Source organism: Zalophus californianus, chromosome 2 (assembly GCF_009762305.2).
Source record: "Zalophus californianus isolate mZalCal1 chromosome 2, mZalCal1.pri.v2, whole genome shotgun sequence".
NCBI lineage: Eukaryota > Metazoa > Chordata > Mammalia > Carnivora > Otariidae > Zalophus > Zalophus californianus.
In genome coordinates, this window is record NC_045596.1 from 182,928,025 (window position 1) to 182,933,366 (window position 5,342).

Sequence of the window (5,342 nt, forward strand, 5' to 3'; positions counted from 1 at the left end):
CAGCAAAGAGTTGCAAAGTTTACTAATTTCAAAAGAGAAAATAATTTTATTCTTCACGAAATTTTAAACTTTGAAATATATATTAATAGAGCAAATAGTTATAAATGTTGGCAATAGTTTTCTATAAACAAACTTCCTCTCTTTATGACTATAGTTGAGTAAGACATACGTCCAAGAACAAATCAAAGCAAATATGTAATTGTCTTTCCTGAAAGAAGGTTTTGGTGGTTGTGTAGAAAATTCTTTTATTCCTTATCTGTAAATGTTAATTAACCTCCTTACCTATTCCATGCCAGACCCTGTGCTAGACATTCCCTCTCAGCATTAATCTCTGCTCTCCTGATACAGAATTAAACCAGAGCATCTTGTTCCCATAGGAGTTCGTTCTTTTCTTAAAACAATTTGCTGTTTTTTATGTTCTGTCTCTATTCTGTGTGTTTAAGTACTTTCACCAGCATAATATGCATTGGCTGTTCTCATGGAAGAAATTGCTCTTTTCTCCCCTCACTCCAAAAACAGTGTAGTATTGAACTGGTCCAGCATAGTGCTTCTTGCCAGTTCTTTGTTTCTTCATTGTGTTCACAGATCTCTTGAGGCAAGGATTACAAGGAGTGCATTGTTTGTGTTTCTGCCTTTTGGCAGCAAAAAAGAGTTTAAAAACACTCCAGTAAGGGTATTTCCCGTGCCCCGAAATAAAAGAACTAGATGAAAGTGCTACTCGAGATCGGCAAAACTTTCCAACTACAGCTAAATCTTGGCTGTTGACTCTTCTTCAGTTCTGAAACAAGGGAATCTGCCTTCTTCTTTGAAAATTTCTCATTTGACTGTAAACATTCTAAATGCATTCTATCTTTGAGGACAAAATTTATGTTAGAAAGTAGACATAATTCTAATAAGAACCATGTACAAGAGCCTTAATGTGTGGTTACACTGGCTGAACACTTTGCAAACATTATCTAATTTAACCCTTATGACAATCATGTAAAAGTTCAGTATTAAATTAAGGAAAATGAAGCAAGGATATTTATTTAATAAAGTAATTTGTCTAAGGATACTCAGCTAGTAAGTGGCAGACTGGGCATGAAAACCAAAGCCCATGGTCCTGATCACTACCTTAGACAGTGTGACAAGATTAATAAACCAAAGCATTACTTGCAGGGTGGTGGTGCAGTTCCAGCTCAGTGGAAGTGTTTAAGTGTATAGGTCTTAGACCAAAACTGCCTCAGATCAATTCTTTGATGCTTTACTAATTAGCTATTATTTAATTGCTCTACGTCTCAGTTTTTTTCTCTTTAAAATGAGGATAATGATATGCATTTCCCTTGGGTTGTTACAGGGATTAAATGAATTGACACATGTAAAGTGCTAATATCTCTTGGCACATACTAAATGTTCTCTAAGTTCTACCTATTCTTGTAAAAATGCACGAATCTTTTTCATCAGGATATCAATTTTTGGGTTTCCTGCGCAGCTACATCAATAATCTTACATTTAGTTGCGAGTGACTTTTAGATTAAAGTTTCTACGTGATACCGAAGGACAGAAAAAGCCAATTTGGAAACAAGTCAAACTAATTGCCAATTCAGTGAAAATATCACTCATTATTTGATGTTCTGAGGAACAAAAGCAGCAACGCTTTTTTTTTCCTTAAAGATTTATCCATTTATTTGAGAGAGAGAGAGAGAGAACACAAGCAGGAGGGGCAGAGGGAGAGGGAGAGAGAATTCTAAGCAGACTCCATGCTGATTGCAGAGCCCTGTATAGGGCTCGATCTAAGGACCCTGAGATCAGGACGCTGAGATCATGACCCCAGCTGAAACTGAGTCCTGTGATCAACCGACTGTGCCACTCAGGTGCCCTGCAGCAGTACTTTTTATAACACAGCTTTTTAAGTCTTTCTGTTGGTTGCATAATTATGACAAAGGCAAACTTCAATTTATTAAGAAGAAAAAGGAAGGAAAACCGATGGGGAAGTCAAGAATTTTTCAGTGTGGTTCCATATACCATACTCTCTCTGAGTAATGCAGAGAGTCTTGGAGCAAAATATGGAGTGGTCACAATGATAGGAGTTAACCATGGGTTTTTTTCCGCAGGGGTGCCCAAGAGTCCCTGTGCATCTTAGACAAATCAACTATCCTATAATTCAGTTTTTCCTGTTGTAATTGGTGAATTAAAGTTTTTTACTTAACCACTGCCTGAGGAGGTCTCAGAGCACTTGTGTACGGGGCATCTTCTAAGTGGTTTTGATATATAGAATCGAAACATGGGGCTGGCTGGAGCTTTATCTTTTTTTTTTTTAGAATGTTCCATATAATAGTAATTTCGTATTATTAAATGTGTATATTTTCAAAAGATAGTTACAGTTTCAATAACAACTTTTCTTTATACTCTAGAAAATTGGAAAATATAGAAAAGCATTAAGAATAAAATAGAAATCACTGTAACCCTACCATATTATATACATTGGTGCATTCATCTCCAGTAAAAGGTTGCTTTATTTGTTTATTTATGCATTTATTTAATTTTTTATTATTTATTTAAAGATTTTATTTATTTGACAGAGAGAGACACAGCAAGAGTGGGGACACAAGCAGGGGGAGTGGGAGAGGGAGAAGCAGGCTTCCCGCCGAGCAGGGAGCCCGATGCGGGGCTCGATCCCAGCACCCCGGGATCACGACCTGAGCCGAAGGCAGACGCTTAACGACTGAGCCACCCAGGAGCCCCTTCGCATTTATTTAATTTTAAAGGTTGTTGTTTTAAAGTGTTCATGTGGCTGGATGATTTCTGAAGATACAGGATAAAATGAAAATTTGGTTATTCATGTCAGCCCCTAGAGTGGAATTATGTGGTACTTGATGCTACTTATTTTATCCTAAATTAAAAAAAATATTTTGAGCCGAAATAAAGGTAGAATTGGTTGATCTGAAAGAATATTCTGAGACTTGTAAGTCAAAATAAGGCTGTATTAGCCGTTCTGACATGGAAGGTGCTGGCATACCTGACTTCCCAGGAAACCACGCCAGAGCTGGAGCTGGAGCCAGACGCAGAGGTGGAACCAGCGCCGGAGCGGGATTACATGGAGCAGAAAACACTACAATTTTGTATAGATTACAGGTTGGAGACGTCGTTGCTACTATACCTCCTATTGGATTTAAAGCTGACACGGTAACATACGAGAGCCTTAATTCCAAGTCTGGGATTTAGGAGGACAGGCAAGTATCAGACCATACTGGGGATGTTATTACTCAAACACAGATGCAATCATTTCTGAGTAGGTAGTTGTTGGAGACCGGACTCGCATTTCCAAATGAGAATTAGTTACCATATTGGAGGAAGAATAGCTGAGAAAAGCCATTTTAATGGTGTTTGCAAGTAAACAGGACACGGAACAGGCCATGACTCTCTCAGAGATGGCAAGTTTACTTGGGTTACTTGTATGGAAGGACCGAAAACGGCAACTATTCAAAACTTCAGCAACCAGAGGCATTGGCCTTGATGAGGCAATGGAAGCGTTAGTTGGAACATTAAAGAGCAATCATTCAATCACTTCTGCACCCCTGAAATGAAGACTATATCACATTTCCCTTGGAAATGTGTTAAGTGTGCTTCATGCTACTAAATGTTAAAAGAGTGTGATTGTTGACATATACTGAACTGACTGCAGTATTTGTAATAAATACAGAGAGTAAGTATTTGGTTGCAAGGGTAACTCACCATGATTGAAACACCTGAATGTCTGTTCAGTGTAATGTAAAATCCTTCCGTGCTTTCTTGTGTTATGTATTCTATTTGTATGGAATTCTTATTCAAATAGAGTCCCATTCAAGAATGTACTCTTATTGAGGGGAAAAAAACCCTATTTTTGAATTAGTAGTTGCAGCTTGTTTGTATAAACACTAATAACTATCTTAACTCAGAAAAAAATAAGGCTTTATTATCAAACAGTTTAAATAATAATGTGAAGATGAGTTGTAATCATGCGTAAAAAAACCATGATTGTGTTACTTTTGGTCAGGCAGTTTCCTGCTTGGGGTGGCACTTCTAGAGTTGGTGATCTTTGAGGACTGACAGCCCTGTGATAAAATAAAGACGCGAAGCTTGAAGATGGGTCTAGGAGTTCAGCCTTGGGGGAATGTCTAACCCACCTTGTGGTATAACCCAACCTTTTTTACAAAAGATAAGATGTGTGTCTCTCATGAATGGATGGCAATGTCAGAATTGGATGCCCAAGTGGCAATAGCAGTGAAGTCACACTTATCATCTAAAGCCACACCTGCCCTCATGCTTGACTAATTCTCAATAACCTCTTCTCTCAAGCAAACATATAATTTTAATATAATGTAATATATTTATATATATTATATAATTTATAATATAAATTTAATATAAACATAATTGTGCTTAAGGTTAGATTTATGAAAAATAATTCACTTCATGTCTTTTTCCCATAGGCTAAAACTCTTCTGGGGGTCTATAGAGGAGCTTAACAACTAAGATTTCAAACAAGGCAAGAAGGTATCAAACTTCCTCCTTTGGGGCAGTCTGTGATGAGGTTGATTATGCCAGCTGGTAGTTATAACTTCTGCTTGCTTTCCCAGAGCAAGCCAAACCCTTTATTTATCACAATCATAACAGACCAGCCTATCCATTATGTTTCTAGGATGTCTTAAGAGTTCAGGGCCACTGTGCTTTTCACAGCACACTTCATGTCTGTAATTTGTGATGTCTGAGATACTCTCATAGGCAAATAAATTACAGTGTCAAGTTAATGGCTTGTACCTGAGCTCCGAGAATGAACTGGAAGGTCAGTGCAACAGGTGTGGGCTATCGTTGCATTCAATAGGTTATGCTTCCATACACAGTGCCTCAACATTGGAACATAAATTTCTGAATACTGGACATGATAAAGGACAACTTATAACTTTTTGTTTGTTGAAGGTGAGAAATAGACCATGAATACATTTTCTCTACAAGTGCCCCTAATTCTTCCAATCATTCTGACACATAGAAGGAAGGAAGAGAGGATGCTAGAGACAATCAGCAAAGGAGGGCATGGTCTTCTGTCCTGGTTGACTTCTCTGTGTGTCTTTAGCCTACTTTTCTATTTACTGGATGAACTGCAGACAGAGTCCTAGGAACTATCTGGTAGCAAGTTCAAAGCAGAGTATTAACTCTGTGAGGCATACATGATAATACCTGGTTTAACACCCAGCTGACAAAGAGGCAGGTTCTGACTCAGGAGCAATTGATGATGGGGCTGAAGAACTGGGTCTACTGACCTCCAGACCACTGGACTTTCCAGTATGTTGTCCCATCTTTCTGGGATTTAAGCAGGAATGGAT

The 5,342-nt window shown here is 38.1% G+C and overlaps 1 pseudogene; it reads left to right on the top strand.

Annotated features, from left to right (window-relative positions):
- Positions 1-1,297: 1,297 nt before the first annotated feature.
- Positions 1,298-3,566, top strand: LOC113925382 (annotated as a pseudogene).
- The last annotated feature ends 1,776 nt before the right edge of the window (positions 3,567-5,342 follow it).